Source organism: Triturus cristatus, chromosome 1_2 (assembly GCF_964204655.1).
Source record: "Triturus cristatus chromosome 1_2, aTriCri1.1, whole genome shotgun sequence".
NCBI lineage: Eukaryota > Metazoa > Chordata > Amphibia > Caudata > Salamandridae > Triturus > Triturus cristatus.
The window spans coordinates 870,114,055-870,130,445 of record NC_140580.1 but is presented as its reverse complement, the minus strand read 5'-3'; the positions used below and the strand labels follow the sequence as shown (position 1 = coordinate 870,130,445).

At 44.5% G+C, this 16,391-nt stretch overlaps 1 protein-coding gene across 2 annotated transcripts in view; it reads right to left on the bottom strand.

The window, feature by feature from the left end:
- Positions 1–16,391, bottom strand: part of MMEL1 (membrane metalloendopeptidase like 1) — an 827,783-nt gene that overhangs the window by 310,211 nt on the left and 501,181 nt on the right. The window lies entirely within an intron of this gene.

Sequence of the window (16,391 nt, the reverse complement as noted above, 5' to 3'; positions counted from 1 at the left end):
TCGAAAGAGGCATTGTAATAGGGGATTTTTCAAAGATAGAGTGGAATATCTGCAGGCTCTAACTCCAGACTAAGCCTGGGTGAACTTTCATTTATGCCAGTTTAATCTTGTGTAATGTCCAACATTTTGCAATACGTCATTATGCCACGTTTTGTGATTCAGATGTCGTTTGGATAAAACTCCCATCACGGAGCACAGAAACAATGTGAAAGAACAGTATCAAAGTGGCTGTTGTGCGAATCACGTGCAATTTTGAATTTTCTTTAGTGGAAAATGGACATAAAGTTGCATTTCAGCTAACAAATAGTGCAAAAAATGCCACACTAGCATTTGTAGTAATTTTACATATTTTGGTAAAACTGTTTGGCCTCTTTGCCTAGTTGCCAGGGTTGCTAGGGTTATAAGAGAGAATTTATTTGTAAGGAGTCGTCTCTGTATTTCAATGTACTCTTGGAAGACAGTAATCGGAGCATGGTGTTTGAGTGTATGATTTCAGGGGTCCCCTGTGAGTGGGCATCAGCCAGATTCAGCTTCCAGGCAAAGAGGAAGACGTAGATGTGGAACTACTGCGTCTGAACTCATAGGGGTCCCTAACAGGGCTAACTGCAGATGGTTGTGGGACATGCAAAAGAAATCTGGAATCCATCTGTGAGTCAGCTTCAAAACCTTAATGGGGTTTTGCCCACGGAGAAATTCTGGTAGGGCAGAGGAGGCAAAGTGTGCACTACATCACACAGTCAGTTGGGAATTGCTACTAAAAGATTATTGGAATGGCAAAGGAAATACTTTTGTGATTATTCTCCAGATTTAGCACTTTCTCAATTAATTCAAATACCTCCCATTCTCACTCACCTGTAGATCAGGCCCTTTCATCTGCACGCAAAAAAAGTCATGACACAAGCAATAAACCCCAACTGAGCCAGACTACATGCAAGGACTGCTTGATTTGTCACCTCACACTTTATATTGTTTGCTATTGTTCCTCTACTTTTTTACAGAATTACCTTAAGCAAAGGATTGCAGCATGTTAACAACACTCATCCATCTTAATGCTACTGAGGTACATAGTAAAAGTCAGGCCACTACATAGAAAACCTTGTCACATACATAATAAGTATTTTCAGTAAGGCCTATCACTACTTTGGTATTTAATAATCAATTTTCTGATATTTATTGGTTGGTGATCTACTTCTACTTTTTCTTCTAAATGACCATTGTAGCCTTTAGGTCGATGATTATGGATTTTAGGAATATCAAGCAGTGATATGAATGAATTTGACTCCTTCCAGTATTTTGTTAAATGTTTCTACGAAACAAAAAAAGACATATAAGGCCAATTAGACTATATGGGGAGTTCTGCCATAAATTTGTTGAGCTCCCACCCTGCTTAATGCATGCTTACCCTGCCTGTTTAGGTGCATAGGAGCTAATCGGTTTCTCGTGACCCAGTGATCCACACGCTACAAGACCGCTGGTTCAGAGTGATTGCCACTCCATTCTATTTAAGGTAGGATGACCATGCCATTATTTACCCTGCCTGGCTCTGTCATGCAACGTATGGCAGGTGGAGCAGAGAAAACGAACAATACACACATACAAAACTCCTTGGGCATGAGGACCATAGTTATCTGAATTTTAGAAACACCCCCTACTTTGGGTGAATGTTACTGAAAAGCAAAAGGGAATACCAAGTAGCCCACAAAAAACATGGCATGTGTTGTGCATTTCAGTCACACCAATGAATGCTCTTTAGACACAGAGATCCCTGACAGACAGGGAGGAGTGTCTAAATACAGCATGCAGTCCTCTGCCAATGGGTAGAGGCCTTGACCTCTACCGACCTGATGGGCTAGAGAGCCACATCTCAGGGTCTAAATGTCCCAGATAGCTTTTAGCCATCTGCAGGACCAGCAGACAGAGTTCACTTTCCCTGTACACGCGTATGAATTCCCCACCAATGCCGTCATGACCCAGCACTCAGAAACAGACCTTGAATCAGCCCCACCAAACTCCTCACCCCGCACCTTTTTCCAAATTTGATGAAAAGGCAGCCTGGCAGACACTCTTCATGTTCAGTTCAGGCAGCCAGGCGCAGTACTTGCACTAAATACGCAGGTGTATGGTTGCCTGAGCTGAACTTTGTTGGGCTGAAGATGTCACAGCCCTGAGGGCATCACCTCCTCAGCTTGGCAAAGGGCTTGGTGGTCCTGCTCCTCATGACTAGGGGGAGCATCACATATAGCCTAGGATCTGGGCACTTCACTTTTAAGCCCTGATGTGCCCAGTGCAGAGTGGGTATCAGTGACCCTTGTCACAGAGTGGGGTGAGGTCAGCAGTCGCATTGGCCCCATCCCACTCTGTGACGAGTAAGGGACTGCCACCTCTTCTCACTGACTTACCCCTCACAAGGTCAACCAGTGAAAGGAGCCGGCAGTCCCAATTGTCAGGAGCCACAGAGCTTCCCTCTCACCACCCGAGATCACGACTGCAGCCTTGTGTTTTTGTTTGGTGCACGCATGTGTGTATACATGAATGTATTTGTGAATGCATGCTGTGAATGAGTGTGTGTTTGGGTGTGCGTGAATGCATGGGTTTGAGTCAGTGAGTGTGCATGTGTGCATGTGTGGCACGCACACTCGAATTACCAGCTGCCTCTTCCTTAGATCCAGTGTGGAAGTCTATGCACTGGTCCATTTCTTCAATGGTGAAGCGCTTTATTAGGAGAGAGAGAGGCATGCCCAATCAGCTATGTGTTCAAACAGGATATTGACAACTTCATCACCGGCATGATATCACTGATGCTACTCGAATTCTCTATGAATTGTAACATAGGCATGTACACTGGCTAAATATGGTGACATGTACCAGTATGTATATTTGTGAAAAGCATATGATGGGGCTTAATTAAGTAAATGAAAGGGATCCATGAACAGAAAAGGGCCACAGGAAGATATACTAGGTGTCGGTAAACACGTGTATATGATTTTAGTATAAAAACAATCATGCGCTGTTGTCATAGCACACTGTCGTATTCAGCTAAAGTGGGAGCAGGAGTAGAGTTTGAAGAATGTGCATGTGGACCACTGAGTGCACTTAGGTTTACGCTGCCTGACAAGAATGGTGTGTACATGGCACAAACTGAAGGGTCTACATATGGGTTCATGTAGGGATCGTGTACGATACGGACACGCCCGGTGTTTACATTCACGGGGCACACCCTGTACACAGGATGACCCTTGTCTATACCATACCATATACACATAAACCACCCACTGTACGTATTACACATAGTGCTAATCCAGATTCCATGCCTCGTGAGCATTTCATTCACACCATGAGCCAGGGTCCCATAAGCACTGTGCACAGGGCACAGCCATGGGTCATAAGATTTATGTATTGTGCTCAAGAGATTCTTCTATACATAGAACACTTAGGACATGCTTGTAGGCCATGGCGACCTTGCCTTGCCATGTACATACTGTGCAGAGAGAAATGCAGCATGTTAAGTCCTGTATATATTAAATATACATCACGTGTGGCAGTATGTGCAGTGTGTAAGGCAAACTGGCCACTGCGTGTCCCGTAATATGAATTTTTTCACAGTTGTACATCCATAGCTTTATCTTTCCCAAGTCCTAATTAAATCCCAGCTTATATTACAATTGGGAGCATCAATAGAATTGCACTTGACATTAACATTCAGTTCACTGACGAGATCACACATGCACACAGGACAGAGTGTGACTGTCTAGACGAGGCTATTCTTGGCATGCACAGCACACAGGGCATGACTGCTGCCCTTTTCCTGGGTGCAGTATATACAGCCATGTCCTGTGTTGACTATTCACAATACATAGGTACAGGCAGTGCCATGTAAGGACGGTAGACTAAGAGTGACAAGAGGTTATGTCCAGTATACACACTGCATGCCATGTATACAGAATGTCACAGTCACATGCAGTATTAGCAGAAAATGTTTTGGCCCAGGCCATGACCTGCTATTAGAGTATACATGGCATGACTGAGGTCATGTCTCCTAGAAACTGCACAGATTAATTTAATAACGTGATGGGGGATGTCTTATTTGAAATAATCAATGATTTAAATTATGTCCGCTATGATATCAGAAGTAGGACTTGGGAAAGCTGTGTTAGAGTACTTTGCTTTAACTGATGATGTCTGCATTTGTATTCTGGCAGCTAGAATGCTGAGCAAAGTAGCTCATAAGGGCTGCAGGGTCTCGGGACAGGGGCACACATAGTGGATGCAGCTGGCACGGGCACAAGGATAGGATGCAGGGTAGGTGGGAAACACAGAGGTGCTGCTTGGCCAGTGTGGCACATAGGGGCTAGGAAAGGGAAGCAAACATACAGATGCTTAAGGACGCCAGGAGCACAAAGGGGAAGGCTGAAACAGACAAGGGTGCTGCTGGAGGACACATAGAGGGTCTGCAAAGGGTGGTGGGTGCTCTTAAAAGGCCTGTAGCTGTAGGGGATCTACAAAGGAGTTGCAGGGTGATTGGGGCTTGTAGAGAGATTTTAGAGGTTTGGCTAGGCACAGAAAGGGCAGGCCGTAGAAACACAGATGGACAGCAGAGGGGTGGGGACACACCAATCATCATGTGCTAATAAAGAAACCAACACACCAACCACCATAGACCAACGCTACCACTTTAATATGTCAACAAACCCACCATCATAAATCTACACTACTAACATCATAAAGAAGCTATCACACCCACATCACACATTCACACAACCAACATTCTGCGTCAACACACCTAATATCATTAGTTGATATATAACCATCAGCATACAACACACCCACTTTTATATGTCCATACAACCAACATCATACAACAGCACACCCTACATAATATGGCTGCACAACTGACATCATTTACAACACCCACCTTCATACTTCCAAACAAACAACATCCTGCATCAAAACACCCAACATTTTACATCCATTCAACCAACATCATAGAACGGAACCAGCACCATATGTTTCTATAACACACATCACACATCAACCCAAGCACCATCATCCGTCCACACAACCAACATCCTACTTAAGCACACTCGCCATATTATGCCAACATATCTTCATTACAAGTCCATAAAATCAATGTCATGTGGCAACAGGCTCACTGTCATATGTTGAAACAGGCAACATCATATTCAATACATCCACCATACTATGTCAAGATAAGCAACATCATATGTCCACACACCCACAATCATTCATCCCCACAATCAGTTATCTTCTACACAACCAACATCATATGCTGAACACACTCCTCTTTATAGATCCATACAAACCACATCAACATAAAATACAAAAAGCCTATGGAATTTCCTAAAACACTGAAGTTAAAAGGAAGTTAGGGTAGACCAATATATTAAAAGTGCCTTTGCAATAAAGAATAACACAGTCATGAATTTCTATGATTAAGCCTCTAGTTTCATCTCATTTTTCCAACTGCATAGTACTAAGTCACCCTTAAGTCCCATCCATGGTATACTCTCTTCAAAAGTTACACACCTTTTTAAACAAAAAAAAGAAAAACAAGCTACACATTATAGAAGATCATTAACTACTAAAACCAATATGTCAACAAACACACCACAATGTGCAAATGCATTAACCTCCATTGGGCATCCTGCCACCATCATATTACAAGTCACCATCATACAGCTGAAAAAGCCATCAGGGGTAGTAAGCATATATAAATGCAATTACAATACAATACACGTGCATATCCATCATTATATGTCAGCAGAACCACCAGTAAACACCCACATCCATCCTATTATGCAACTAAACGGCCACATTATTATGCCACCATCAAAAGGCCACATAGCTTCCACATACACCCACAGATACACCATCATACAACAACATATAGGTACAAATGACGATGATATGCCATCACACTGACCATCCTGCACGCACACAACCAACATTTACCAATACACTACAGTGCCACTACTAGAAATAAGTCATGCAATCATACATCCTTTAACACAGTTAGAAAGATGATTAATGATTCTCTCACACACATCTGAATAATTTGATGTTTTTAAAGCAATAACAAGGTAAAAGTAGTGCCTTAACACAAGAATTTTGTGACTTCTTAGCTTTTATGGGGCAACTATTTTAAATTTGTAGTCAACATTAGCTCCCTTTCAACTTTTGTATTTTTAGGGAACATATAGATGCTTCGCAGCTTACCAAGTTCAAGAATTGTATTTTGTGGTATTCTTAAACATCAAGATAATAGGTTGTTCTTGTACTTTTCAAGCTGCTATTATGCTCCAGAGAATTCATGCTGTGGAGATTGAAGCATGTTCTTCCGCTCCACACTTGTCGTGACTTTCCCTTCAAAAGGAACCAAAGTTAGCTCTGCAGGTGGAAATTCTCACTTCAGAGTTCCATTGGCTTTAATGCAAGAAATAGAAGTTTTGTGCTCCAGGGCCAACTCTGAAAAAAATATTCTGCTCGGTATTTGCTGCTCTGCAACAAAACCTTCTCTGCCAGGCCAGCCCCCTCCTCACTCCCTTGATTCTTCTGCCAAGTAGAGAAGTCGATAGTGCGTATGACGTGTCCGACGTAAAAGACATTTCAAAGCAAATACAGAGTGTGACTCTGAAACCATTTATCCCCTGGCGCAGCGGGAAAAGATGCCATGTTGTCCCTTTGAGGTTTATGAAAATAGCAGCTGAGAGGTGAAAGGTTCTGAGGAATACAGACATTGAACTTCACAGCAACCTGTCCAGCTGCTCTGCGTCCAAAAACATATTCTGTGAAAAACTGCTGGAGATCTTCTGCCTGTTGCCTGCTCAGATTACACAAGTTGCGGCATCTTGTGCGGTCCACTGAGCACTCTGGGGCAGCCCATCCACTTGGAGAGCTGCCTGTTTAAGGGCCTTCTTTTAAGTAAACTTCACCACCAATCCAAGCATTGCCCCTGTGCAGATTTCGCCAAGTAAAACCTAGAATAATACGCGTGGGGGAAAAAGTTCAATGAGTGAGCAAGTCTGCAGTAGCCAGGAGCCCACACTCCAAATCCATTGGTTATTCCTCATTCTGATCGCATTATTAACTAGAAATTAGAGATATGCCAGTAATTTTGCCCTGGAGTGCCACTGGAGGTGGTAACAGATTTACTGTGGAGTGAATTTATCGGACAGTATATTTGGACAAGAAGTAATGCGGGCTTTTATGTCTGACATCCTTCACTGTGCAGGTATAAATTAAGGCAACTGGGATGATACTGCCACCATCGGATTGGGGGGAGGGAGGGAGGGAGAAAGACAGAGAGAGAGAGAGAGAGAGAGAGAGAGAGAGAGAGAGAGAGAGAGAGCGACGAGAGATCAAACAGTGTACTCTCAAAAAAGGAAGTTGTAGAAAATAAGAGCCACTGGGACCTGGTAGAAAAAACATTGATATGATACAATATAATATAATAAAATATACAAAACCGGGTCTTCAAAACTACAAAAATACACCTTACAAAAGTGCCTAAATAATTATAAAAATAACCCTTATACCATCTACATAAATTTAATACCTCACCAGATCCAAGAAGTAAAAGAGACTTGGCATTTTGGACCGAGAGAAGTGCACCTAGGGAAGGGCCATGTGCTCAATGTTTACATTTTTACAGAATGGAGACATCCATTTTGGCAGATACGGAGGCAAGGAATAGATAGAATATAAAAATAAAATTGTGTTTACAGCAAACTTGTGCCAAACAAAAAAAACAATGACAACCATAACCAAGCAAATAACCAACATTCATATGGAAAATATGAGCCTGAGGGGTCTTCCCATTAGCAGTATGGAGCTGAAGCACTAGAGAATGGGACCCTAGGTCCAAATGTATGTCTTTGCATGTGTGCGAAGGTACAGCGCCTATACTTTCCTTCTTCTCTTCCCTGATGCTGAAGTCATAGACTAAGCTTCTTCCCAGGTCTTTCTCATGACCTTTTCTGTCTGAAGCTGCTTTCCTGGGCTGCCAGCTTACTCTTTGCACTGGGACGCGGGCCCTTTTCATCCTTCTCCTCTTTCATTTTTCCCTTAAATACATTGTTACAGCCCCACACCAGTTACAGGACTCTAGACCAGTGTTTCCCAAACCTTTGACTCCTGTGGACCCCCACTAAGTCACTACTGGAAGCCAGGGACCCCCAAGCAATTTATACTATTTAAACTTCAAGCATTAAATCAGTAATTTTCGCAAAAAATACACAAACAAGTGCACACCACACAAATACTCGAATTACTAAAGGCTTTATCATATATTGTATATATATATATATATATATATATATATATATATATATATATATATATATATATATATATATATATATATATATATATATATATGTTTGCAAAAAGGAGTTACCCAAGAGGCTGGCACACCCAAGGAAAGTTTGACGCTTCTGAAATCCAGCGGCAAAGTCAGGCAAACCCTCTCCGTTAATTTCGGTCCGACGCGTTTCTGGCTCATAGCCCTTAATCATGGACCAGAAGAACGGTGACAGCAGGCAAGGTTACTACTAATGAAATCCCTCTTTTATTTCCAATTTCGGCAGTTGAGATTCAAACAAGTATGCATGCATCTTGGGATTAGTAGTTTTCTTCAATCAGACCCCAGTGGGTGAGCTTGCACGCTGTCACAGTCCTTTACATAATTATAAATCGGGAAACAATTGTCCTTCTTTCCGCGATGCAACAATCACCAGAGCACCCCTTCTTTCGCCCTCGCAAATCACACGAAGGCAGACCCGCATCATAAAAGCAGTGATGCCGAGCCGTGGCCTGGGTGGGCCACTAATGTGTTTGCAAAAAGGAGTCACCCAAGAGGCTGGCACACCCAAGGAAAGTTTGATGCTTCTGAAATCCAGCGGCAAAGTCCGGCAAAACCTCTCCGTTAATTTCGGTCCGACGCGTTTCTGGCTCATAGCCCTTAATCATGGACCAGAAGAACGGTGACAGCAGGCAAGGTTACTACTAATGAAATCCCTCTTTTATTTCCAATTTCGGCAGTTGAGATTCAAACAAGTATGCATGCATCTTGGGATTAGTAGTTTTCTTCAATCAGACCCCAGTGGGTGAGCTTGCACGCTGTCACAGTCCTTTACATAATTATAAATCGGGAAACAATTGTCCTTCTTTCCGCGATGCAACAATCACCAGAGCACCCCTCGTTCCGCCCTCGCAATTCACACGAAGGCAGACCCGCATCATAAAAGCAGTGGTGCCGAGCCGTGGCCTGGGTGGGCCACTAATGTGTTTGCAAAAAGGAGTTACCCAAGAGGCTGGCACACCCAAGGAAAGTTTGACGCTTCTGAAATCCAGCGGCAAAGTCAGGCAAAACCTCTCCGTTAATTTCGGTCCGACGCGTTTCTGGCTCATAGCCCTTAATCATGGACCAGAAGAACGGTGACAGCGGGCAAGGTTACTACTAATGAAATCCCTCTTTTATTTCCAATTTCGGCAGTTGAGATTCAAACAAGTATGCATGCATCTTGGGATTAGTAGTTTTCTTCAATCAGACCCCAGTGGGTGAGCTTGCACGCTGTCACAGTCCTTTACATAATTATAAATCGGGAAACAATTGTCCTTCTTTCCGCGATGCAACAATCACCAGAGCACCCCTCGTTCCGCCCTCGCAATTCACACGAAGGCAGACCCGCATCATAAAAGCAGTGGTGCCGAGCCGTGGCCTGGGTGGGCCACTAATGTGTTTGCAAAAAGGAGTTACCCAAGAGGCTGGCACACCCAAGGAAAGTTTGACGCTTCTGAAATCCAGCGGCAAAGTCAGGCAAAACCTCTCCGTTAATTTCGGTCCGACGCGTTTCTGGCTCATAGCCCTTAATCATGGACCAGAAGAACGGTGACAGCAGGCAAGGTTACTACTAATGAAATCCCTCTTTTATTTCCAATTTCGGCAGTTGAGATTCAAACAAGTATGCATGCATCTTGGGATTAGTAGTTTTCTTCAATCAGACCCCAGTGGGTGAGCTTGCACGCTGTCACAGTCCTTTACATAATTATAAATCGGGAAACAATTGTCCTTCTTTCCGCGATGCAACAATCACCAGAGCACCCCTCGTTCCGCCCTCGTAATTCACACGAAGGCAGACCCGCATCATAAAAGCAGTGGTGCCGAGCCGTGGCCTGGGTGGGCCACTAATGTGTTTGCAAAAAGGAGTTACCCAAGAGGCTGGCACACCCAAGGAAAGTTTGACGCTTCTGAAATCCAGCGGCAAAGTCAGGCAAAACCTCTCCGTTAATTTCGGTCCGATGCGTTTCTGGCTCATAGCCCTTAATCATGGACCAGAAGAAGGGTGACAGCAGGCAAGGTTACTACTGGTCCATGATTAATGACTGCGCTGTGCATGTCCTGTTGAATCCGGTCTGCAAACTGCCAAATAAATCAAGTTTGGACTTATCTGAGTGTTGTGGCTTCTCTCCGCTGGGGCGTTTTGGATGAATTTAAATAGCGGTTGTTGCCCAGCCGCTTAGGAGAGGGGCCCGCCGCATATGAAGTGGATCCTGGACACATGCCCAGACCCACTTGGGAAAAGACATTGTTTTTTATTTGCACTGAAGGAACGGACTCACTGTAGTCAATATGCCGTGCACTACAGGACCCAGAAGGCCAGGTGACTGGCCATGCCCACTGAGGCAGGTTCCCGGTTTAAAGAGAGTGCAGGCAATCTGTTCTTTTCACTCGCATCACAAGCCACTGAGGAAGGGAATATGAATCCTGAAACGCGTATGGCTGACACTGCGCTGTGCATGTCCTGTTGAATCCGGTCTGCAAACTGCCAAATAAATCAAGTTTGGACTTATCTGAGTGTTGTGGCTTCTCTCCGCTGGGGCGTTTTGGATGAATTTAAATAGCGGTTGTTGCCCAGCCGCTTAGGAGAGGGGCCCGCCGCATATGAAGCGGATCCTGCGCTAGCATCTATCCATGCTGGCGCTCTGGAAGGAAACACCGTTCCGTTTGGCAGCACAAAGCAGAGACTGGTAATTCGGCAGACACATGCCCAGACCCACTTGGGAAAAGACATTGTTTTTTATTTGCACTGAAGGAACGGACTCACTGTAGTCAATATGCCGTGCACTACAGGACCCAGAAGGCCAGGTGACTGGCCACGCCCACTGAGGCAGGTTCCCGGTTTTAAAGAGAGTGCAGGCAATCTGTTCTTTTCACTCGCATCACAAGCCACTGAGGAAGGGAATATGAATCCTGAAACACGTATGGCTGACACTGCGCTGTGCATGTCCTGTTGAATCCAGTCTGCAAACTGCCAAATAAATCAAGTTTGGACTTATCTGAGTGTTGTGGCTTCTCTCCGCTGGGGCGTTTTGGATGAATTTAAATAGCGGTTGTTGCCCAGCCGCTTAGGAGAGGGGCCCGCCGCATATGAAGCGGATCCTGCGCTAGCATCTATCCATGCTGGCGCTCTGGAAGGAAACACTGTTCCGTTTGGCAGCACAAAGCAGAGACTGGTAATTTGGCAGACACATGCCCAGACCCACTTGGGAACAGACATTGTTTTTTATTTGCACTGAAGGAACAGACTCACTGTAGTCAATATGCCGTGCACTACAGGACCCAGAAGGCCAGGTGACTGGCCACGCCCACTGAGGAAGGTTCCCGGTTTTAAAGAGAGTGCAGGCAATCTGTTCTTTTCACTCGCATCACAAGCCACTGAGGAAGGGAATATGAATCCTGAAACGCGTATGGCTGACACTGCGCTGTGCATGTCCTGTTGAATCCGGTCTGCAAACTGCCAAATAAATCAAGTTTGGACTTATCTGAGTGTTGTGGCTTCTCTCCGCTGGGGCGTTTTGGATGAATTTAAATAGCGGTTGTTGCCAAGCCGCTTAGGAGAGGGGCCCGCCGCATATGAAGCGGATCCTGCGCTAGCATCTATCCATGCTGGCGCTCTGGAAGGAAACACTGTTCCGTTTGGCAGCACAAAGCAGAGACTGGTAATTTGGCAGACACATGCCCAGACCCACTTGGGAACAGACATTGTTTTTTATTTGCACTGAAGGAACAGACTCACTGTAGTCAATATGCCGTGCACTACAGGACCCAGAAGGCCAGGTGACTGGCCACGCCCACTGAGGCAGGTTCCCGGTTTTAAAGAGAGTGCAGGCAATCTGTTCTTTTCACTCGCATCACAAGCCACTGAGGAAGGGAATATGAATCCTGAAACGCGTATGGCTGACACTGCGCTGTGCATGTCCTGTTGAATCCGGTCTGCAAACTGCCAAATAAATCAAGTTTGGACTTATCTGAGTGTTGTGGCTTCTCTCCGCTGGGGCGTTTTGGATGAATTTAAATAGCGGTTGTTGCCAAGCCGCTTAGGAGAGGGGCCCGCCGCATATGAAGCGGATCCTGCGCTAGCATCTATCCATGCTGGCGCTCTGGAAGGAAACACTGTTCCGTTTGGCAGCACAAAGCAGAGACTGGTAATTTGGCAGACACATGCCCAGACCCACTTGAGAACAGACATTGTTTTTTATTTGCACTGAAGGAACGGACTCACTGTAGTCAATATGCCGTGCACTACAGGACCCAGAAGGCCAGGTGACTGGCCACGCCCACTGAGGCAGGTTCCCGGTTTAAAGAGAGTGCAGGCAATCTGTTCTTTTCACTCGCATCACAAGCCACTGAGGAAGGGAATATGAATCCTGAAACGCGTATGGCTGACACTGCGCTGTGCATGTCCTGTTGAATCCGGTCTGCAAACTGCCAAATAAATCAAGTTTGGACTTATCTGAGTGTTGTGGCTTCTCTCCGCTGGGGCGTTTTGGATGAATTTAAATAGCGGTTGTTGCCCAGCCGCTTAGGAGAGGGGCCCGCCGCATATGAAGCGGATCCTGCGCTAGCATCTATCCATGCTGGCACTCTGAAAGGAAACACCGTTCCGTTTGGCAGCACAAAGCAGAGACTGGTAATTTGGCAGACACATGCCCAGACCCACTTGGGAACAGACATTGTTTTTTATTTGCACTGAAGGAACGGACTCACTGTAGTCAATATGCCGTGCACTACAGGACCCAGAAGGCCAGGTGACTGGCCACGCCCACTGAGGCAGGTTCCCGGTTTAAAGAGAGTGCAGGCAATCTGTTCTTTTCACTCGCATCACAAGCCACTGAGGAAGGGAATATGAATCCTGAAACGCGTATGTCTGACACTGCGCTGTGCATGTCCTTTTGAATCCGGTCTGCAAACTGCCAAATAAATCAAGTTTGGACTTATCTGAGTGTTGTGGCTTCTCTCCGCTGGGGCGTTTTGGATGAATATATATATATATATATATATATAAATTCTTTGATCCCCATTGGTATATTATCTACTGGCGGTCGCCAGTAGATATTTATAGTTAGGACCGTGTTTCCATAGGAAATCCGCAACATTCTATTTGGAATAACTTTGGCGCCGATTGACGAATCCTCGCGAAATTCTCAAAATAGGTGGGGCGCTCCATTCCGCTCCTTCCCTGAAAGTCTCGGGGGGATTCGTCAAGCGGGGGCTGAGAAAAGGGGGGGTCCCAAAACGCGTTTTCCCCATGCATTTTTCCATAGGACCTTTAGTCCGAGCTACAGCCCGAACGGCTGAACAGAATTACTTGAAATTTGGCAGAGAGGTAGCCCTCAGGTCAGGGATGTGCCTTTTGAAGGTCTCGTGTAAATCTGTTCAGTATTTCCTGAGAAAATAGCATTTAAATCAATATATATATCTATAGGCGCGCTCCAAGCACGTACCGTAAGATTTCCGTACGCGCACGCCGCCGTGCACGAGCGCGATTCTGATTGGTTGTTAGATCTCAGTAAACATTCGAATCGGTCGAAACCAGGAAGTGTCGGCCGCCATTTTGTCTCTCGCAGTCTGAGGGGGTGAAAAACAAAGGTGGAGAACGTGAAAAGGGGGCAGGGTGGACAGTTCCTGACCCCCTAGCCTTTGTCAGGGGGTCCCAGAAGGAACCCCAAGGGCAAAAATTAATTTTAATTTTTTTTGAAAAATCGCCGAATGTGCGTAGCGTACGCGCACGGCGTAAACGGAAAAATTCCGCGAGAAAAATTCCGCGAACTTCGCGTAACTATTCTGCGATGACGCGTACCGTACGCGCACGGCAAACATTTTTTTTTCAAAAAGGAAACCTTAAAAAAAAATAAAAAAAATTGTGAGGTAAGGTTGGCTCTTAAAAGAGCCGTTGGGTTAATACAGGGATAGAGGAAAGAAAGAATGGGAATATTATGAGCGTCTACAAACATGCTGGTCTATCTTATTGTTAATAAGGGAAACACTGGTCTCCCCAAAAACAATAAGACCACAACACGTTGTACACCTCATTGAAACCCTCCGAAATCGAGGGTTAATGTCCAGAGGAGCAGAAGAAGGTGATGCTCCCACCTCAGAGGAAGGGCTCAGCTGAGCTGCCGATGATGTACTCGGCTGAGCTTCTGAGGTTGGGCTCCGGTGACTTACTGAAGAGTTTTCTTCAGTATGTCGAGCAAAGGTCCTGGGATGTTTATCCCTAAGGTGTCTCATCATAGAGTGATTTCCAAAGGAATACTTCTTCCTTGGATCTCCTCTAGATAAAACACGGTCACAAAGTGTGCAAGTGACCAATGGAGCATTGACCTTTTTCTGCCCCTCTGGAAAAGTAAAATACTCCCACACAAAAGAATCCTTTTGTTTCCTCCTTCTCTGTCTGATGATGGTGCTGCTAGGCTCACTCTCAGAAGAGGTCTGCTGCTCTGCCATTGTATCTCAATGTCAATTCAGCTCCTTCTCCTAGGGGATCTCAAGCAGTAATGAGGGGAATGGGTGTGGTGTGGGAAGTTTCTGGAACTGAAAGTAGTTTCAACCAATGAATAGTGTTCTTTGTGGATCACATGACCTACCGTGCGTGCTCCGTAAGCTTACGGTACGCGCTCGTAAACAAGTACGCATGCGCAAACGTGATGCTTACGGAGCGCTTACGGAGCGCGTACGTAAGACGCACTCGCGCATGCGCATTACATGCCCCTGCGTAACCGCGATGTTGCTTCCACGCAACGCGCATGCGTGTACGCGTACGTAACATACGTATCACGTAAACGCACTGTACTTATGACGTACGGAGCGCGTAGCGTCAGCTTACTGTACGCGCATCGTATCACGCAAGCGCACCGTACTTATGACGTACGGACCGCGTAGCATCAGCTTACCGTACGCGCACGGCAAATAATGCATAAAAAAAAAATACAAGTTTCAAGAGTTGTAGAAGATAATAACTGTGATGTACAACTGTATGTAAACATTCATTTTTAAAAAATTAACCATTCCATAATGCAGGATATAGTACATATATTATTTTATACATAGGTTGGATATTATTTTTTACCAAAAATCACAAAAAAAAATGTGCATTTAAAAAACCGTACAAATTCACTGAAAAAACCATAGGTTTCACACCCGTTGTAGTTAGGAATTAGCATTTAAAAAACCTTGCAAATTCACTGAAAAAACCATAGGTTTCACACATGTTATAGTTAGCAGGACATTTCACTCGTGAAAAACCAATGAAATTCCCCCGTTATAGTTAGTGCAGGCAACTATAACTCATGCGACCGCAATCCTCTGCTGATGATGTCAAATATTACATCACTGATGACATATGTGTCTTTCTGAAAAAAAAATATTTGTAATATATGTATAGCTGAAAATTAATGGAAGAAGACATGGGTAAATAAGTGTCTAAATACAGTGATGTAATATTTGACATCATCAGCAGAGGATTGCGGTCGCGTGAGTTATAGTTGCCTGCACTAACTATAACGGGGGAATTTCATTGCTTTTTCACGAGTGAAATGTCCTGCTAACTATAACATGTGTGAAACCTATGGTTTTTTCAGTGAATATATATATATATATATATAGTTATACTGTGCAAACGTATTCTTTACACAATGTTACACCCTCATGATATTGTTTTTTGCACAGGTTCAGTCTCATTAAATTACTCTCACACATACTTCCAAACTCTGATATTTACATAGAAGAGATTTTCTTTAAATATTCACAAGCCATACATTTTACTGGCTATTTTAAAGATATCTCACTCTACAACACCTCTTATCGCTCCAGTTTATATCAAATTGTATGAGCCTTTTAATAGTCTCCATTTAAGGGAATACAGATAGTTTCCGTATAACCCATAAATTGCATAGACCTGTTCAATATGTCTTTCTCTATGTGACTATCTCCATTTCAGTATCACCCATCCACTTACATACTCATACACCCACTTACACACCTGTACAACCACTCACCACTGACTCACACACCCATACAGCCACTCACAAAC